Below are 21,969 nucleotides of genomic sequence, written 5' to 3'. Positions count from 1 at the left end.
GTGAGACCAGGAGGCTGCTGACACTCCCTTTGCTTTCTTTACACTAGGTTGGAGGTAAATGTCCTTCACTCAGTATAAACAAGTCTGGATTTGGGAGCTTGAGTGGGGAGAACGACAAGCACACCTTTAATAGGGATGGAAAGCATTTGGTTAGATTTAGTTGCTTCAAAATGCCTTAACTTAAGTGAGACAACCCAAAGATGAGTTGAGGCCAATTCAATTTCTCCCTGATAAATAGAGCCAGGAGTGCTGATGATGCGTATCAACGGAGAAACCAACCTCATGGGTCCTTCTCAAGATGTTTGTGAAGGAGGTCCTGGGGCAAGAGGGGAAACTGGGCTCAGAAGGTGGTGCTGAGAGCTCTATTTCCTCCATCAGGATGTTAATAGCAGTTTCTGGCCGAGACTGTGGCTCGAGCTGCCCATTTTGGATTTGGCTGGTGACTCCTCTGGGCAGGCTTTGTGCCTCTGCCTGTTTGTGTTAGAATGCGACACATGGACTCAGCAGTCAGCCAGGTGCCAACCATGTAATCCGACACCATATGTTCCCAAGTCAGGAGAGAATAGAGCAGATTTTTTCCCCCAATTTTGGAAGTAGGTTAATTACATTCATCTATATTTTCAGCTCTAGGGGTCACAGATGCAAAATTATTCCTGACATATTTAGGTGGTCATTTATGACCAAAATTATTAAGTATGAACTTTACCATCTACAAGGTGGTGCAAAGAGCATATTCTCAGAATGAGACCACAGCTCAGAAGGATATTCCCTTAGTAAGAATGTTTCTTATTGACACTACTTTTAAAAATGGATTTAAATTGTTGTTTTGAAGGGAAATTAGTGTTGCTCGTTTTATCAGCATCCTTCTCCGCCCAGATGTTGGTTTGTTTGTGATATTTAACCCATTTTCCAGGGGATATTGATGGATGGGGCCAGCTGTGTCATTTCTCTGATACTTTTTGTTCTTAAAGTTTAAGTAAAAAAGCCAAAGTTTTGACTAAAAAATGAAGCCTATTTAATTCAGGGCATTTAACCAATGCAAATTAATGACAGTCTTTCACATGGCTAGTATTTATTCAGAATTTGATCACTACCAAGAAAGTGCTGAGATGTTTACATACAGTATCTTATCCAATCCTTGAACAACTTATGTGGCAGGAACTCTTATTATCCTCTTACCATTAAGAACGGAATATGCCTGTTACCTTGCATTAGCCCCTCCAGATGTGTACCTGACACTTCTCCACCCTGTTTTGTGCCTAGGAGGCTGACAGATATGGATCACCTCCACTGCTCCCTTGCACTCTGGCTTACTTTTGGGTTTGGCCAGCGAAGATCTCTGATAAGGAAACTAGAGGGATAGAAGGAGGAGGGTGAACTAGAACTAGAACTGAACTAGACAGGTTGGATATAAACCCAACCTCTTTACTCTGAGTAAGATACTAAACATCTCTGCTCCTCAAATTTTTATTTATGAAATAGAGATCATTCTATCTATTTCTTGGGTGGTGGTGAGGAGGATTAAATTAGATGATGCAAGTAAAAATACCTAGCCAGATTTCTCCATTGTAAAGGTGTATATTTCCTTTTCCTTTGCATTTTGCAAGTAGTCTGGGGAGTGATACTTTGCTACCATAGTCCGTTCCCTGGTGCAGCAGGTGCGCAGAGCCTGCCCACATTCCCTAGACCCACCTGGGAGGTCACTTGCATACACTGCATTCACTGCCACAGCTACTTTTGTCTCTTTGCCTAAGGGAGTGTGCTTTGTCCTCAAGAGGAGCAGGTCAGGAATGCCAATGTTCCCATTGATTCCTGTATGTTAACTTTTTTTTTAACTCACAATTTTGCAAATCTCGCAAAAACTTGAATTTTGTCAAATGCCTTCTCAAGGTATATGGTTCATATGATTTCCTCCTTTGATTTCTTAGCATGGTGTATTATATTAATGTTTTCTCATGTTGAACTCTCCTTGCATACCTGGAACATTATTCTAATTGGCTATTTGTTTGTGTTTGCTAACATTCCATTTATTTTTGCATCCGTTTTACAAGTGAGGTTGGTCTGTAGTTTTTTGGTACAATCTTTTACCAGATATAGGTATCAATGTTATACTTGCTTTATAAAAGGAATTGGAAAATTTTCCTTCTTTTTCTATTCCCTGGAACAGGTTAAGTAGCATTGGGATCATGTCTTTGAAGGTCCAGTTTCTTTGAGAAATCATTTAGGCCTGCTGCTTTGTTTCTTTGTTGTTCTGTTTTGTTTTGTGGTAAGTCTCTGATAACTTCCTTTTTTGCTTCTAGGAAATTGGTCTGTTCAAATTTTGTCTACTGGGATCAGTTTGGTGAATAGTACTTTCTTAAAATTATCCATTTATTTAGATTTTCAAATTTATTGCACAGAATTATACAAAGTCTTTTCTAATGTTTTCAGTTTGCCCTTTACCATTTCTTATTGTGTATTTCTAGTTTCTCACACTTTTTTTTCTTGAGCAGGTGAGCTAGCGGTTTGTCTATTTTGTTGATTTCCTGAAAAACCAGCTTTTTGATTTATCAGTTTTACCTTTTTCTCTTTTCTAAAGCATTAGGTTTTGCTATTTATTCCCTTCCTTCTTTGTTTCACTTTATTGTGTTCTTTTTCAAACTTTTGATTTGGTTGTCTTATCTATTTTCATTCTTTTAATCTTTACTACTGATCTCTGCTTTAGTTGTATCCTACAGATTCGGATATGCAGTTTCTAAAAATGATCTCTAATGTTTTCTTTATCACATATTAAATTTTCATGCATATTAGAGTCTATTTCTGTTCTGTCTTGTCTCTGTCATTTATCTGTTTGTCTATTTTTTATTTTAGGGTCAAAAATTTTAAGTTACTGTAGCTCTATGACACATTTAATATATAACACATATGATAAGATAAATCATTTCTCATTACTTTCTTTTTTTTTCCAGATTTTCTGGGCTATTTTCAGTTGTTTGTGAATAGTCTCCCCCAAAGTGACTTTTATAATCATTTGTCAAATTTTATTGAGATTGCATTGATTTTTATAGATTTGTTGGGGAGAATAGATATTTTTACATTATTGAGTCTTCTTATCCAAGAACAAGTTATCTTTCTTCATTATTTGTTGGTTTGTACCTCTCAGTAATTTTATTTTTATATTTTTTCTTATATAGAAAACTAAACTTTTGTTGTATTTATTCCAAGTTTTAGGCTTAAAAATTTTTTTTTGCTAGTGTGAATGGGATTTTTTCCTTTTATAATCTGTAAGTAATTATTGTTAGTTTATAAGAATAGTATTGATTTTTGTGTATGTCTTTTGTAAATGGCCACTTTATTATACTTTTCTTGTTTATGTTTTTTTTTGTTTATCCTTTTGTGTTTTCCAAGTGTATAATCAACATTATATGCAAATAGTGATAACTGTGCATTCATTTTCCAATAATTGTATCTCTTATTTTGTGATTTTATATGCACTGGCTGGCACTTTTAGAACAATATTAAATAACAAACTTAAAAAAAAGCCCCCCATGTCATATTGCTGACTTTAATGGGATACTTCTAGTGTTTCACTAGTTAGCATGATTTTTAATTTTGGGGAGTATGTATGTCATTTTTCAAAAAGTAAGTTTTTTTTTTTGGTTAGTGATGGGTTTGAATTTTATCAAATGTTTTGACAGTTTTCTTGGTAATCATATTTTTCTCCTTTGACCTATTTATATGATGAATTTCATTAATGGGTTTTTAAGATTGAAATACTTTTGAATTCCTGGAATGAATCAATTTGCATAATGTACTGTGGATTCTCATTGTTAACATTTTATTTAGGGTTTTTTGCATTAATATTTTAAAAGATAGATTGGTTTACATTTTTTTAATGTTTGTAATATTTTATCATCAAAAATTTAATTCTCAATGGATTTCTAATAGCTATCATGTGGGCATGACACAAGATGTTATGTTTTGCATCAACATTTATGTTGTTTCTAGATTTTCAGCATTGTAAATAAAGCAACAAAGAATACTCTTGTTAATCCCTCCTGCTCCTTAAGTCTCAGCTCATTTACCATTTACAAAGAGAACCCCTCCCTGACCCACTTGACTATACCAAATCCTCCAATTACATGGAGTTGTTTTCTCTTCATAGCACTTATGCCTGTAATTTACATTGACTGTGTGTTTCTTTGATTGCCATCTCTCTTCCCTGTTAGATGGTAAATACCATGAAGTCAGGGGTCATGTTTGATACTGTACATCACTGCATCCTTCAAGGAGCTCAGTGTCTGGCCTGTAGTATGTGCTCAATAAATATTTTCTGAATACTGATTACCATTTATCTACATGCATTTACTTCTAAGGAGGGTAGGCCTATTGCATAAGAGGGAATTTTTAATTTAATTTAATTTTCTGACTGCTTGTGTATGTTGAGATGACAGATTTGTTGGTTGGAGCTGGGGGTGAACTGAGTTGTTTTCATAAAGGGGAGAAAAGAATTTGGTTGGAGTTGGGATGGTGGAGAGGGGGAAGGTGGGCAAGAGTTATAAAGGCTGGCATCTGTGTGAGGACAGCTGAGACACATGCCCTAGAACTGGTGGTGAGGGGAGAAAGGAGCTTCAGAGAAGGGATTTTTCACGTGAAATGCTATATAATGGGATCCTTCTCCATAAATCTGAAGTCTTCAGCAAAGACTATTCAATTCATCAAGTGCTTAGTCTGAATAGATTTCTTTTTTTTTTTTTTTTTGTGAGGAAGATCAGCCCTGAGCTAACATCCATGCTAATCCTCCTCCTTTTTTTTTTGCTGAGGAAGACCGGCTCTGAGCTAACATCTACTGCCAATCCTCCTCCTTTTTTTTTTTTTTTTTTTTCCTCCCCAATGCCCCAGTAGATAGTTGTATGTCGTAGTTGCACATGTTTCTAGTTGCTGTATGTGGGACGCGGCCTCAGCGTGGCCGGAGAAGCGGTGCGTCGGTGTGCGCCCGGGATCCGAACCCGGGCCGCCAGCAGCGGAGCGCGTGCACTTAACCGCTAAGCCACGGGGCCAGCCCTGAATAGATTTCTGATGAAAACCATTTTTGTGGGCCTAAAACAGGGTTATTCAACAAGTACAAAGATGTCACTGTCATCTGAGTTTCACCAAGATTAAATTTAACAGAGGCAAATGTAAATCCCTGTATGTAGATTAAAAAATAAATCAGTTGCCCAAGTAGAAGTTTCAGGGAGAACTGACTTTGACACCTCTCTCTTTGAAAAATGTGGGCAATTATCTGAGTACAACATGGGCCAATTCTGTGTGATCAGTGTTAAAACTAAAACAATGAATGTAGAAATTAATAGGAGTACAGGACCTTGTTCAATTTAAATCATAGTTCCACTTCACCCTATGGGTCAGACCATATTAAAAATATTCTTTCTAGTTTTTGACTGTAGTTACTGGCAAACTCCATAGCACCCAGCATGCTACCTACCATGACTTCCCATGGAGTATGGGAAGCCATGGCCTAAGAGTAATGGTTGAGGGAAGAGGAGAAGTTTAGTCTCAAAAAGAGAAAACTTAAGGGCCACTTGATAGCTGTCCTCAAACTTGTTGAAGGACTGCTATGTTGAAGAGGGATAGAAATGAATTGAATTGAAATGAATGGTTGCTATCCTGGGTAGCCAAGGCCAATGGAGCAGTTTAACCAAAGGAGCAGAGAAAATTCATGAAAGGTTGGATCAGTTGATTTTTGTCTCTCCCTGGGCCCCATCCTTAATGTACTGAGTATTGAGTCAATAGAAGACTTGGTCTTATTGCCCGCTGCATCTTTTAGGTGTAGACTTCCATTTCTCGATTTATGAGTTGAGAGAGAAGCAGTATGGCAGAGTGGTTAAGAGAACAGTTCCTGGAGTCAGACTCCCTTGCATGACTTGGAAGTTACTTAATCTTCCTATATTTCACTTTCATCTTCTGTAAAATGAGGAAAATAATAGTACCTTTCACAGAGTTACTGTGAGGATCAAGTTAGTGTATATGTGTGTAAGTTTTTATTATAAATTAGTATACATTCTTTTTTTTTAAATTAAGCTGTTGAAAAATATAGGACACATAGTAGGGCTTTGAATAATGTGCATGATAATGAATTCTCTCCCTACACATAGGAGCTTATGAAGAAGCCTTCTAAAATGTTTATGCATCACCATTTGTACACACACTAGAGAGGGAGAAGGCTGGATTTGAGTCCCACCTTTGCCACAAGCCATGATCTTAGGCAGGTCATTCTCCTCTCAGGAACATTAGTAACATGGGGCTGAAAATACCAGTCTTGACTACTTTGAGAGTGAAATGAGCTAAAATATGTGGTGAGGTCTTGCTACTTGTATAGAATAAAATGCGTACCTTTAGTTCCATTATTGCTTATATCTTCAGTCTCCTCCCACACTTTGTAGTGGGGACCTAGCTCGGCTGCTAGTTTGCAGGGAAAGGATTTTCCTATTCCTTTAGCTTTAGCTCCTGTCCTTCTCATAACGCCATCCTGGGAAGAGGAGAGGAGGGAATACTTCCTCTTTGCTTAAAAGCCGATCAGGTTGCTCAGGTGCAAGGTCCTAGATCAGAAAGAAAAATTGCTATTTTGATTTCTGCCCTGTTCTTCCATGCCATTTCTTTCTCAGTCCCCTCTCAAAATTTCCCTAGTTCTCCTGTGGCATAAAGTGAGTCAGAATGGCAAATGAAACATACAGAAGACATAAATTCTAGGCATAAAATATATATCAAATATACATCTATCAATTGGCTTTATGCTATCTGAGATGCCCCCAGGGTGTCAGTGGATGAGGTGAATGGATTTCTGCCACTGTGGGTAATTCCATAAGGTAATAGGGCAGGCCCTAATGCAGTGGAGAGGCAATATTCTCCCAGTTATATATCATAGTTTAAGATGGGAATTTGTATATTTTGATTTTGTGAGTCAATGAAGTTGAGGCCCCAAGGCACTCTCAGAGCACAGGCTCTCTGAGGCTGTGGGGAGGAACTGGCTCAAAGCCAGGAACACAGCCCAAGCAAAACGAAGCCGCCTTAACTCCAGAGGCCTGATCCAGAAAGGCTCAGTCCTATGACCTCTGAGAAAGCTCAGGATAGAGAGAATTGTCATATAAATATTATATGTTTTTTTCCATTTAATTGGCCAAGTTAACTATATACCAAGTAGTGAATTTATTTAACCAGATGGGAAAAAAAATTCAAGCTATTTGATTGACTGACAACACCCAACCGGAAGGGTCAATCAATTAGCTCTGCTAATTGTGATGATATAGCTTTGTGATGATGCAGTGAGAGAGCGGAAAGATGGAGATGAAGAGGGAAACACTAGGAACAGCTAATGCTTATTGAGAGAGCATTTTATTTCCCAGGTACTGTGCTTAGCACTTTCCATGCACTGACTAATTTAATACTCTCTACAATCCTATGAGACAGGAACTATGATTATCAATCACATGTTATGGTTGAGGAAATTAAGGCATTGAGAGATTAAGTAACTTGCCCAAGGACCACCTAGTTTGTGGTAGAGCAGGGATTTGAACCCCCTCTTAACCACTATACCATACCGCCTCCAGAGGAGAAAAGCTCTTTCCAATTTGGGGAATGGTTTTCTGGGCTCCAGGAAGCCTGTTGACTTAGGTTCAAAAGGGTTTGATCAGAAATGAGAGTATTAGAAATGTGCCTAGAAGCAAGTTAGTACTCCTGACTATACCAGTATGCTTAATAATTGTTTCTATAGCTCTGCAAAATTAGTGAGAGGTAAGAAGAAACCTGCTTCAACCTTACTTTAGATAAAATCTCTGTTAGCAAAATCCACATTTGGATCTGAGCCCAAGCAGAGTTGTTGAGATCTGATGACTTGGCTTAGATTTAAGAGATATAGAGATTCCAAAAATATGGCCCTAAAGAAGGATGCAGACTTTGATTTGATTATTGAACTAGGGCTGTGCTAAACATTTCCTATCATTGGGGAGCCCCAACTCCAGTACAGATTATGTATATGGTAATATGCAGGCTACAGCAGATGAGTGTGTAATATCTAACCCCTACCTCCTAAGAGAACTCAATTTTATTCAGGCAGTGACCCTTCCACCATGCAGCTGGTTACCTCAGACACAGCTGATCTCAATCCCAGATCCCAGGGGTGGGCCTGGGATTGGTTCAGCAATGGGCATATGACCTGATACCATCCAATTAGAACTGAGAGGAAGTGGGGGGAGGAGGAGAGAAGTTAAAGCATCTGGGTGGGGTGGCCGGACCCGTGGCTTAGCGGTTAAGTGCTCGAGCTCTGCTTCTGGTGGCTTGGTTCAGATCTGGGTGAGCACCAACGCACTGCTTGTCGGGCCATGCTGAGGCAGCATCCCACATACAGCAACTAGCAGGATGTGCAACTATGACATACAACTATCTACTGGGGCTTTGGGGAGCAAAAGGGAAAGAAAAAAAAAAAAAGGGGGATTGGCAATAGATGTTAGCTCAGGAAGGGTCTTTCTCAGCAAAAAGAGGAAGATTGGCATGGATGTCAGCTCAGGGCTGATCTTCCTCACAAAAAACAAAAAGCAAACAAAAAAAAGCTTCTGGGTAAATTTTCTTCTATTTTAGGAGAATCCTCAGAAAGAGATTATCTTTCTCTTTCCTCTGGAAGTAGCCGTTTGTGTAGTGATAACTGTATATATCACACAGTGCTTTATAAGTTTCCCAAAGACCCATCTAAAGTCAGCTTAAAGAATAAAGGCTTATTTTATGATTTATCAGGTAGCAAGAAGTTTAGAGGTAGGGCAGTTCCAGGGTTGATTAATTCTAAGGGCACAAGTTTCCTTCCATCTTTCTATACTGTGTGTTGGTAGCTTTCTACGTGGTGACAAGATGGCAATAGCAGCTCCAGGAATCATCTCACACAGGAGAGACAAGAATGTCCAGAGGCAGGAAAAGGGGCAAGTTCCTGACTTGGGTCCCTTTATATGAGTGTGGAAAACATTCCTAGAAGGGCCAAAGCTGACTTCCCCTAACATTGCCAAGGTTTGTTTCATGTGCATTCTTCAAACAATTACAGGAAGACAAATGAAATGACTGTAATTGGTTTAGATAATTAACATCCACATTTAGGAGGAGTTAATGAAGTACACTGATACCTGATACCTGAACAAAACTGGGCTTCTACTAGAAAGGAAGAAGTGGGAGAGTATGGCTGTTAAATAACCAGGAGTCAGCCACAGCCTGCAATAATTGCAGTTATCAGGCTGCCAGTTTGAATCAGCCAACACCTGAGGATGACAGAGTGGACAGATGGAAAGAATCTGGGTCCTTTACATAGTGAGCTACTGAATCAAACCAAAGAAGAAGCTCGCACAACTACCTGTGGTCTTCCTGTTATGTGCCACAAGTTCTCTTATTACAAGATCTATTTGACTGAGGTTTCTGTTATTTACAACTGAGATGGCTAAACACAGATACAAGATGCTTAATAAAGACTTGATGAATGAATGAAATAATGAATGAATTTAAGGTTTATGTTCTAAGAAGAAAGTTTTTTATTGAATCTGACTTTAGCATGGGCAAATTTTTAAAAAAAAGTAAGAGTAAGTCAAATTTTGATATATTGAGTTATAGTTTAAATGCGCCAGAGAACACACAATGAGTTCTTTGGAAAATACATCTTATATTTTATTTGTCTTATAAAATTGTTCTTTTTTTTTTGTGAGGAAGATTAGCCCTGAGCGAACATCTGTTGCCCATCTTCCTCTACTTTGTATGTGGGACACCGCCACAGCATGGCTTGACAAGCTGTGCATAGGTCTGCACCCGGTATCCAAACCCACAAACCCTGGCCCACTGAAGTGGAATGCACGAACTTAACCACTATGCCACTGGGCTGGCCCCATAAAATTGTTCTTTTTAAAAAAAATTAGGTCATATTTGGGCTCATTATGGTTGAGAGAAAATTTCTAAATAACCAGGTTTTTCTGGATGGACACAAAGTGGAGAGATTAGGTAGGTATACAGGGTTAGTAAAACATTTATCAGATATTTTTTGAGCACCTCATATATGCCAGGCATTATAGTTTCCTTCAGGGATACAACAATGAGCAAGACAGACATGATCCTGGCTTTCAAGAAGTTTGGAGTCTGGTATAACAATTATTTCTTCTATGTTTTAGAGATCTAGACTGAAAGATCCCCAGGAGATCCTAAAGCAGTAGAGAACTGTTAGTGATAGTTTTGTTTTATTAAAAATTATACTAATTGAATATGTATTATCTGCTGGTTATACAGCACTTATGAAGAGTAGATATATAATAAAATAATATAAAAATAAACAATATTAATAAATATCTACCATTGATTGAGGACTTACTATGTGCCATGCATAGTTCTAAATGCCATATATATATATTAACTGTGTACTGCTCATAATAATCCTGTGAGGTAGATACTGTTAGTAATCCCATTTTGCAGATGAGAAAACTGAGGCTGAGAAAGGTTAAATGTTTTGTTAAGGTTACACATCTGGTAAGTTGCTTCACTGGAGTATGAACCCTGCTGGTCTTGTTCCTGAGCCTCTTCTCACAACCACTGCTATCTAGGCTTGGCATTTTATTCCCAGAGTATGAGGCACAGACAGTGGACATGACTCACCCTCTTTATAGTTGAGGGAGTCTGTACCTCTCTCATAGGGTGTTCTAAGTATTAAATGAGAGAATATGTAAAAAGTGCATAAACGCATTTCCTGGTATATATGAAGCCTTCAAAAAATGAAGGCCTTATTATTATAAATCTAGGTCTTATTTTTCTGGTCTAATGCTAGGGATTATCACAAATCTCTGAATTTCCAAAAGCCACAGCATTTCCTTACCACACCCGTTTCTTCTAAACCCTCTCAACTTCTAGGAGGGCCCTACTTGCTTTGCAGGTGTTGCAGGGAGAAATTGTAAAAGGTGATGCAGACTCATGAGCGTAAGTCAGAAAGATAGTCTTCTCTAATTGTCTCATTTCACTCTTCTGAGAATGGCCAAAGTTTGCACAAGAAATCCAAGAGGGCTGGACCTTGGGTTCTCTATCAATTTTCAAAAGGTTACTTATCATAGAATTTTAGGATTGGAAGGGACCCTAAAGGACATGTAGTTTAATATTCCATTTGAAACCATACCTCCTTCTTTGCAATCCCCACCAAGAGACACTTTCTGAAATTTAGATTTGGGGCTAGGGTATATATGAAGATGTTTATCACTCTTCCATCACACAGAGAAAAACAAACCAGGTTAACTCTTTTTTTAAAAAAATAAGTTTTGGCTGAACTATCACTTAGATACAGAAAAGAATACTAATCATATAGCTAGCTCTATTTATTATTACAAAATGAAACAACAGAAAATGGCTTGATGAATTTTCACAAAGTGAACACACCTGTGTCACCAGCATCCAGAGAAGAAATAGAACCTTATCAGCATCCCAGAAGCCTCCCTCATTCCCTCTCCCAGTTACTAACCATTCAAAGGCAATCGTTATCCCAACTTCTGATGCCACACATCGGTTTTGCCTATTTTTGAACTAAATATAAGTAGAATCACACAGCAGGTACTCCTTTGTGTCTGGTTTCAATCTGTCAACATAATGTCTGTGACAGTTGTCCACGTTGTTGCATGAGGCTCTAGTTTGTTCATACTCATGGCTGGATAGTTTTTCATTATATGAACATACTACAATTTATTTATCCATTCTTCTGTTGATGAACAATTGGGTTGTTTCCAGTTTGGTCTATTAATTTCAGTGCTTCGGTGAATGTTCTTATACATGTCTTTTGGTGAACATTTGTTCACAGTTCTGTTGAGTATGTACCCAGGATTGGAATTGCTGGGTCATAGGCAATCATGTTTTTGGCTTTAGTCGACGCTGCCAAACAATTTTCCAGAGTGGTTTTCCAATCTGGGAAGATTCAGTTTAACTTTTTAAAGGACAAGATCCAGTGGGAAATATTGGAAGCCCCATTGTAAGTGATGCTACATCTGGGCCTGAAGCATCAGAAGCATCTAGTCAATAAATTCATTTGCTCAACATATATTGATTGAGCACCTGCTATGTACTAGGTGCTTTAAGTCTTTGGGGACCTGGTGGATTAATGGAGAGAGAGAATTTAAACATATAATCACATTGATAACCCTATATTTATAAACTGTGGTAAGTGCTATGAAGGAAAAGTGCAGAATGCCATAAGCCCACCAGACTAGTGCCTCCCTCCTTTTTTTTTCTTCCTAAAGGGAAGGGGAAAAAAAGCAACTTACCTCTAACTGTAATAGCCTTAATTGTGAGCCAGCTTCTAAGCTGTCAGATTGGAACCTAATTAATCACCGAGGGTGGCATGGAATTGATGAATTGCTTTGGTGCTCTTTTACTAGTATAAATCTTTGATTTAATGATTGCTGCTCTCTGATTCATACCGTACTACCTCGGTGATCAATATGCATGATGAATGGTTGATTTTCAAGAACCACCCACTTGGTAATTCTCCTTAACATATACAGTGTATGTATATATGAATTAGTACACAAGACAGATTTCTGACAAAGAGGCAGAGGGTGAGGTAATATTATGGGTTGAGGAGGAGGAGGGGCAGAGATGGGGGAAATGAATGGAATGTGCTAATTTGAATGGAGGAGATATTCAGACGGGGCAAAATAAAGCACTCAATGGGAGAATCCCTCTTCTCCATTTACTTTTTACCAGTCTCCCTCAGCTTAAGTCCTTCAGTTCAAGGATCTGACGTTGCTTTGGAGGAGACTTGCTATCCGTGGCTCCTTCAGAATGAGAAATTTATTGCAGGACAAGAGCTATATATCATTTACTAGCTATGGATTCCTTTGTTTCATTTCAGAGTTCCCATTCCCAAGTTGACTGTGGGCTGCAGTGGTCCAGGAAGACTGTTTTGTGGTTTGTTCATTAAATCCAGAGCTATTTATTGAGTACCTGTCACATTCCAAGCCTCAAGCTAGGCGCTGGAAATACATTGGTAAGGCAGATAAAACCTCCACCCTCAAGGAACTTTTTATCTAGAAGGATGTGTGGGGCTACTAGAGTCTTCTTTTAGTCCAGTGGACACACACATGCTATACTTGACCATGGTGTTGTTGAGATAGTTGGTTTCTAGTTTCAGAGAATCATCTTTAGACCTCTTTCTTTCTCTCTTCCTGTCTTTCATACACACATATATTTTGTGATTCAGTTTCCTCATCTGTCAAATCTTGCTCTCTCAAATTTATTAGGGAAAGCTGGATGTATGTAATGTAAATGTAAAGCAATGAGACCAATTCTGACGTGAGTTTTACAGAAACCAGTCTCTTTATTGCCATGCTATAAATAGTGAAGTATTATATAAGGTGTTCTGAATTCCTAGTGACTTTCATCTGGAAGACATAATCAAAGAAATGTTAAAAGGCTTCTTGTAGCATCATTGTTTTTGATAACAAACAGTTGGAAAAAACTTAAATGTTCACCATTAGAATTATGGTCAAACATGATGAAATGATTCATAATGATCATGTAGACCTCTATTTATATGCAAATAAATTCACATCATATTATTGAATTAAAAAAAGTTTAAAGAATAACATGTATAGTTATGATCATTGGCACAATAGTAGGCATTCAGTAAATATTTGTTCAATAAACTAATAGCTGGATTTTTGAAGCTGTCCACTCCCTCCCTATCAGCAAAAAGAAATGTATAGAATCAGGCTCTCTAAAATGTTAACAATGGTTATCTTGGGGTAGTGGAATTTCAAGTAAAAAAAAAGCATTTAAAAAAATATTTGTTCTAAATAGTTTGATATTTTTATAATGAATGTGATTTATTTATATACCCAGAAAATACAAGCTATTTTCGTTTTTTTAAGCACAGTATTCTGAGTAAGAACATCTGTTTAAAGGGGGGCTAGAAACCTCTCTTCTCTGGGATTTGATCTTCCTCAGTATGTGAGAGAATTAAGAAAAGCAACTCCTGGGCAAGCAGCAGAGTATCTTTTTACAAGGCCTGGAGGGCTGATTCCGTCAAGGCCCCTCTGGAGAAATCTTAGTGATTCTGCACCTCTCCTCCTGGGAGCTGGTTTGCTCTCCCTGTACTGAAGCTAGGGGATTCTCACATTTATTACTATTGTGGCTTCTCCTCCCCTTTTACCCATCTCATCTGGGCAGATTTCTTGTTTTATCTGGCACCCAGTAGAGCTCTGCTGAGCTGAGGGCCTGTCTTTCCCACCAATCCTCATCCAATTAATTGATAAAAAATTAATAATTTAATTTTAGTGATGGGAATTGTACACCATTCTCCGAGCTCCCTCTTCACCAGGCGTCCCAGGGTCGCCTCATACAGACAAGCACCTGAAGCAAGAGGAAGGACTATTTTCTATATTTTAAGTGGATTTGGCCACTTGAGCATCTTTGATTGGAGGGCAGGCAAAAGAACAGGAGGCACAGAACAAAAACGGTCCCTCTAGAAATCAGGAGGTTGGAAGGAAATTGGTAGGGGAAAAAATCACATTTGTTCCCTCTGTGCCTGTGGATATTTTTGGGACTTTTGCCAACCTACTTACTTATTTTAACCCTGAACTGCATATATGTGACACAACTCCATTGATTTTGGATTCATTTAAAAGTAGGAGCTCTGAATTCAGACAGTCTTCGCTAGCTGTGGGACCTTTGGCTTCAGTGTTTTTATCTGTAAAGTAGAACTAATAAGATGACCTACCTTATAGGGTTGTTATGACAATCAATGAGAAGATGCACTTATAGCACTTAGCTCAGTATCTATTGCGCAAGGCCTCAAAAAGTTTTAGATATAGTAATAACTATTATTTCTGCAATTAAATATTTGTGATTGTTTAAATAGAGGCTGAACTAAAATTTATTATATGTTGGAAGAAGTTGTTTCTTCGTAAATTAATGTTAGTCTAGGAAGGAAGATTTCTTTGAAAAAATCCGCTATTTAAGGCCATGATATAACATGATGGCGATGATTAAACAACTCAGAACAGTTTTTAAGTCCCTTCAAGTGTCTTAGAAACACTGCTTACAAACAACTGACATAGAAATCACGTATTATTTCTAGTTAGTTATCCAAGTACACCCTCTACTAAATATCCTGTCAACAGTAATTTGTTACTATAAGTTTTTAAATACTACTTTATTAAATATGTTGTCTAAATCAGATGTTTACTTAAATCAAACAGACCTTTACCAATTTTGAACAAATTGGTAGGGTTTCAGTGTACAATAGAATTGGTAGTTTAGACTGTAATAAAATGATATGAGGATTTGAATTAAACTCTTCTGGGTTTTATCCATGTAAATTTCATGGTATGAAGAGCCATGAAATTAGTTGTGTCTTATATCTCCTTTATTCTACAGTAAACCCATAGAGACTAGTAATTGCTCACTTATCTTTTTATCACACACATACCAGTCATAGCCTGGTGTGTAGTGTAGAGTAGATGCTCAATAAATGTTGAAGGAATGATGGCCAAGAGTTTGTGTAAACAGGTATTTGTAGGGCTGGTTAAGGGGAAGATGGTCTTAAACATGAGCATTTCTTGTCAGCCTGCTTTTGTCTCCTACAAAGTGTATAAAATCCTTGTGCCCACTATGTATTTTGTATTTCTTTTGTGTCTTTTCTGACAACATCTAGAATGGTAGAGATTCAGTAAATACTTACTGAATTCGACCAAAGTAAGTAGAGGGAGGCAAAAGTAAAATAGGCTGCTGTTGATCTAAAGCTGGGAAAACAATTGCTCTGATTTCAGCCCCTCGGTAGAATTTTTGGGAGCCTTCCCAGCTTTCCAGTGCATGGGAACAAAAGGTGATTGCCCGTGGAAAACTGGTCATATCAGGAAGAGAGTCTCATCTCCCCAACTTTTTGCACAAAGAATTGTGACTTATTTAAGAAGGTCTACTGTTGACACACAGTTTGAATTGTATAGCTAACTGCCATATTTTCCCAGACCCTGCTTTCAGCTGTGGGAGGACCCTGGTGCATTTACCTGGATAATTATATTTGGCAAGCTTCTCCTCAAATGGAGATAGAGGAGAGCTTTGCGGGAAACACGTGCCACCCTTCCAAATGGAGGTTCCTCTGCCTGTAAAGCAGAATGAAGCTAGAAGCTCAGCCTCATAGACCAGGCTGACACTGACTCCGGCATTGGAGGGACACCAAAATTTTCTTCCCGCTCTGGGTGATACACTGGCTTGCGTAAGCATCTCAAAGGTTCATAGCTAGGAAGACTGGATCTGGGGAACCGGTGGGAGAAGGATTTGAAGGAGGATTGATAGGAGTGGAGTTGTTGAGCAGCTGATGAGAAGGGTTCATCCCCAGTGGTTACAAGGAGGGAGATAGCCCCAAATCCCTTAATAAAAACCATTCTGTGTAACAGGAAGAGGCCATTTCATTCATGAAAAGTAGCTGAGAATAGACAGACAATGGGAGAGAAGAACTTTGGAAGTCAAGCCTTCAGGATGTTTTTATTTCCCCACTCCTAGAGAGGAGAGAGTATGGAAAAGTTAGATGACAGTGAAGAAACTACCGAATTGGATACTACCAGCCGAGTGTATGCAGCCTCTTGAGCAGTACAAAGCTCACCAGTCAGTGTAGTCTTCATGACAGCTGCAAAAGCAATGGCTACATAAACTTTCTCGAGGGGGGGAGAGAGCAGAATGTGAGAGACGCTCTTGCTGTAAGAAAAACATAATAAATCCAAGAGCTACACACAGCCTGGGGGTTTTTATGACCATAGCCAGGCAAGAAGGAATGACTGAACTTAACTAAAGCTGTTAATTACCTGGGTGAGATCAAAAGCCCAAGTAAGGGAGTATATTTATGATGCACCTTACAGGATATGCTTCAACTTCTTACTTTTTTTTTATTAATTGGTTTGATTAAATAGATTTAAAGAGCCTGGGCAGAGCCTTTTAAATCATATTCCATATTGATCTAATGAAATAGTCAATAAATTTACTAACATAGTCCCTTTCCTTTGTACAGTCTGGAGGGAAATGCTTCACTGAATGGTTATAACTCAAGTCTAAACCTCACTGCTATTCCCACAGTGACTCATAGAGAGCAGGAGGATTCTGGGAAAATGTTTTAGGCCATTTGTGGGAGTGCTTGAATAAGTGGTTTAACACCTGTTACAGACTACTCCCCACCCTCTATCCTACCCCCACCTCCAAGCCCTTTGGCGCTTCATGGCAGACTTTATTTGAGCTGGCCAGTGTTGGGAGCCTTGCAAAATCTATGCATAATTTACCAGATTTACTAATGTATGCCACCATCTGTTGTTGCCCTGACTCTGGGGCTTCAAGAGACCAGTCATATTTTAGGTCCTTTGACTTTTATTCATTTGTCCACCCAGCTCCATTAATATTGACAAAATGAAGCTCATAAATACAATAAAGTGTGCCCAGGTAAATAACAAATCTACAATGAAGATTCCTTAATCTCTCAATAAATCTGGACTAAATCATGGGAAACTTTCTTGAAGTAGCTTCTTTGTGTCCCTTTTCCCACGTCCTGGAGCAATGAAGGGAACCTAGATGCTAGAGAGCACGTGGATAAGGGATCTTTTATGTGATTTTTTAGACACTGACATTTCATGAATTTCTTCCATTGAGTGTGGAATGGAACAAGATTTTGCCTTGTCACTAATCCCAAAGGTAGGCCCAGAAGCAATGTTCTGGGGCCAAAGTTTCCTTGGACTTGGGGTGTCAAGTCAGCACAGAGGTGACAAAATTAACTTTGAAAATCCCGTAATGCACTCATACAGAAAAATGTTACTAGTTTTGTACCTACAGCTCTGCAAGTAATTCTTGTGTACCCTCAAGTATGAGAACCAGCTGCATAAAGGAGGAGGAGCGGAGTAGGCCTGCAGCTCTGAGGAATTCCAGCCATCCTGTCTTTAAAATAACCGTCAAATTCTTAGCTATGACTGTGGGATGGGTTGAAATTCCCAAAGCAGTCCCGGCTGCCTACTGGCTTTAGTCGACCCTGTTTTAAGATTAAGCCTCTCTACCTTTAATGCACGTCTAGATTTGTTTGTGATTGTGAGGCTTAAACCAGGAAGTGGAGTCTCCTCTTGAAAGACTGGGGTGGTGGAGTGTGGGTGGGTCCCAGCTCTAAAGTCTGCGAGCCTACATTAAGTTAGGTCTTGATGCAGCTTCGCTGTACTCCAGACCAGGGCGGTTTATGGATATGAAGTGACTTTAAAAATTAAACACCATGGTGAATTCAGATGTTGAACTCATTCAGAGTGAAGGAGAAACCCGTGTAACTGAGGCCTTTCTCTCTCCTTCCACTTCCCCTCTCCCCCCTCTTGTATCTTCAATTATCTGGGTAATTTGGTCCTGAGGGCATAAATTCCTTTATAACTCAAATCCATTATGTGGAGAAGAGTCATCAGGAAATTACTCAGGTTGCATCCCAGACGCAGTGGCGAAGGTTTTGGAGCAGCTCCGGCCTTCCATTAGCGCAGCACTGCTCTCGATTTTAGATACGGGCCTGGAGGCTGGACATCCGCAGCTCTTCCCTTTGTCCCTCTTTGTTTCAGCAAGAGCCGCCTGTAGGGAAGCCTTGTGCTGGTTCTGGCTAGCGGTGGCTTCTCTCCACTCGAGGCCACTGTGGCTGCCAGCTTCCCTTGGCCCGTGTAGACATGTTCACTCCAGGCCAGGGAGAGCTGCTGCCAGGCAGGCAGGCATATGCTTTCTTCTTGTCTAGCCATCTCCAGGATCCAGGGACCCAGGCCTTTTAATTTCTCTAAACCTCAGACCTTCTGGTGGAGAGCTGGTTGTCATGCTTGTGCCCTGACAGGGGTTGTCTTTGTGCTGTCGGTGGTCTGTGAGCCGCCTGCCTTTGGGCTTACAGGCGCTCAAACCAAATGCAAACATTTTCAATTTAGATTTTGGAAAAGGACATTTTAGTGTCTGGCAATCTCTTTTATCTGGCTTTATTCTTTCTAGATTTCTGGTTGACTGGGGATACTCAGTTTGGGTTTGTTGTTTGTGTGCATTTTCACTCTTTTTTTTTTTTTTTGTTCCCACAAAGTGATGACTCAGAGGATGGCAGCGTGTAAAAGGGTTGTGGATTTTGGTGTCAGGCAGACTTGTGTCTATTGCTTTTTATCTGTCTCCCCTAACAATTATGTGAACACCATGAGAACAGAGATTTTTGTCTGTCTTATTTTCTGCTGTTCCTCAGTGCCTAGCATTGTGCCAGGCATATAGTGGGTGCTCATTAAATAAATAACATGAGAGAATGAATGAACAGGCTCAGATTCTACTCCCTACTTAGAAGCTTTGGGATTTTATGTGAGATTTTTTTTAAACACCCCATATCTCAGTTTATCACCTGCAAAATGGTCATAAAATGTATAAGACAATAGAGAAAGTACCTGGTATAGTCCTGTGTTCAGTAAATTTTGGGAGCTCCCTCTTCTCCTTTTTGTCAACCACATGGTGAACTCTTCAAGGACGAGGACTTAGTTTTATTTTCCATATCCCAGGGCCTGGCACTATCCCTGATACGGAACCTCTTAATCTCAAGTTCATGTGCCCAGTGCCCCGCAAGCCAAACACTGAAACATCAGTGCTTGGAGATGAGAAAGGTTTATTCAAATTAGCCAAAACGAGTAGGTGGGAGCCTGGGTTCGCTCAAATCTACCCCCCTAGAGCAGAAAGCAGGGGGCGTTTATAGAACTAAGGGGCTTGGCAGGAGGGGCTTCAGGGAAACAAAGGGGTCACTCCCGATGAGCCTCTGGGCAATCTGACTGCTGGGCTTCAACAGCTGCTGAGGGCCGGCCATCCTTGATCGCAACCTCCCCGAAGCCATTCTCTTTCTCCTGCAAAAGAAGCTCACAAATCCTTGAGACCCCTGAGTCACCCGTCAAGTTAAACAGGAAAAAAAGCAAATTGGTTTAATATCTACAGCCCCCCTCAGATACCCGGCTTCATCCCTACACATAGTAGGTGTTCAATAACTGTTGAATGAATAAATGAATGAATTTAATCCTCTGTGGGGAGGGGGTGCATGTGAATCCATGAAATTGACTATTGAGGACAGGCCTAGAGAAGATACCTTTCTGTTGTGTCTCATTCCTGTATCTCAGTTTCCATGCAGGGCACATGAACCGAGAATTCTCCACAGATCGCCTAGATCCGTGGATTATGTGGACCATTTGAAACAGAATTTTATACTGGAATTTCTTCTTTTCAGCCAAAAAATACCACTCATAGGATAAAATCTCAGGCCTGTGGTGATTTGCTGACCATAATTCTTTACATATTTATAAGGTTTTATGTTTTATATGTAATTTTTTGCACATTTGTAATGTTATGTTATTTGACCCACTCTGTGAGTTTAGTACACTTGTTGCTATTACACTCGTTGGGCAGGCAAGAAAACTGAGGCAGAGTATGGAGATTTGCCAAAGTCAGACAGTTATTTAGTGGCGTAAAAGTTAGAAACTCCATTTCCTGGCCGCAAACTCTTCACTAAATCATGTAGCTTCCATGATTATTGAGCTGAAAGGAGGGTACAGGTGTTTTGAACTCCTATTCACATTGTCAATATTGCTTATTTGCAAAATCTCCTTGCCTTTTTTTTGTTGTTGTTATATGACCTGAAGTCTGTATCTACTACATCATTTGCAAATTGCTCCAAACTCTAGTTTTATTGTTATTTATGACATATAGTCAATTTCTTAGCTTGCAACTCAATTAATCATGCTTGAGTAATTTTGAAGAGAACATTTGCGTGGTTGAAATTTGGAAGGGGTTGAAGAGTTGGTCTTCCAGCTTTCAGCACTGCTTTCCACAGATGTAACCCAGCTGAGAAATTCTATTTTACTTACCATATTAAGGTGTGTCCATTTCAATGTTCAACAGGGTTATCATCATTACATGTATCTCTCTTTTGGGAAAAACGAAAGAGAAGCATCTCTTTGTTCCTATCTCAGAATAAACTTTCCAAAAGATATTCCTATACTGGCAATTTGAGGCCTAATTTTTTTTTTTTTTTTTTTTACCTCGGATAAAATAACGTGTGAAGCAAACACAAATCAAATGTGACATATGATTTATTTACTGTTGACAGTCCTAGTACGGTCCAAAGCTGTGAAGGATGATAAATTAAGTGCTTCTTTACTCAGTACAGGTGATGTTCAATGCAAACCTCTTTAAAGATGAGTTGGAATATTTTTACAAAGGGGAATTAATGAAATACAATAACCAACTGAGGAGGCAATTATTGGAATGGAGATAAAATAGGTACCTAGGTGATTCTTCTTTAATTTTGCTATAGGTATGGGCATTCAGATGCAGCGTAAATCTTCAAACTGTGGAACATTAGCTCAAAGTTACCCCTGGTTAATTGCTGAATAACAGACAATTCTGTGATTGGGTTCACGCGTTTGTTCTTTACTCCATGGGACTAACAGCTTCCATATCAAGAATGTGTTTTCATGACTTAAGTGCAAACTCTATCATGGCCTGCAAGGGCCTTCCTGATCTGGCACCCTCCCAACCTCATCTTGCTTTATGCTAAGCTTTGCTCACTGCACCCCATCTACATTGGCTTTTCTTCTTCCTCTGGGACATCAAGCTCATTCCCATTGTAGGGTTTCTGTGCTGGGCCTTCTCTCTGGAAAGATTTTCCCCCAGATCTTCACACCAGTGGTTCTTGAATGGGCTGATTTTTTCCCCCAGGCGATATTTGGCAAAGTCTGGAGACATTTTTTATTGTTATGACTTGGAGGTGGGGTTGCTTCTGCTATCTAGTGGGCTGAGGCCGGGGATGCTGCTGAACATCCTACAATGCACAGGATAATCCCCTACAACAAGGAATTATCCAAAATGTCAACAATGCCGAGGTTGAGAAACTCTGAGTTATAGCTGATCTTTCTCCATGTTCAAGTGTTAGCTCAAAGGTCA

At 39.3% G+C, this 21,969-nt stretch overlaps 1 protein-coding gene across 7 annotated transcripts in view; it reads left to right on the top strand.

Moving 5' to 3' along the window:
• Positions 1 to 21,969, top strand: part of LOC147917209 (uncharacterized) — a 272,280-nt gene that overhangs the window by 133,836 nt on the left and 116,475 nt on the right. Inside the window, exon 1 of one of the 7 annotated variants that reach the window (XM_087429488.1) lies at positions 12,831 to 13,015. The exons of the other annotated variants lie outside the window; for them this stretch is intronic. The gene's annotated coding sequence lies outside the window, so the exon portion shown is untranslated. Of the gene's footprint in view, positions 1 to 12,830; positions 13,016 to 21,969 lie in introns of those variants that run through there. 7 annotated transcript variants of the gene reach the window in all.

This window comes from Ceratotherium simum, chromosome 4 (assembly GCF_057802395.1).
Source record: "Ceratotherium simum simum isolate JZ-2026a chromosome 4, ASM5780239v1, whole genome shotgun sequence".
Taxonomy (NCBI): domain Eukaryota; kingdom Metazoa; phylum Chordata; class Mammalia; order Perissodactyla; family Rhinocerotidae; genus Ceratotherium; species Ceratotherium simum.
Note: the sequence above shows the minus strand (reverse complement) of the source record. Positions and strands in the feature narration are given on the sequence as shown.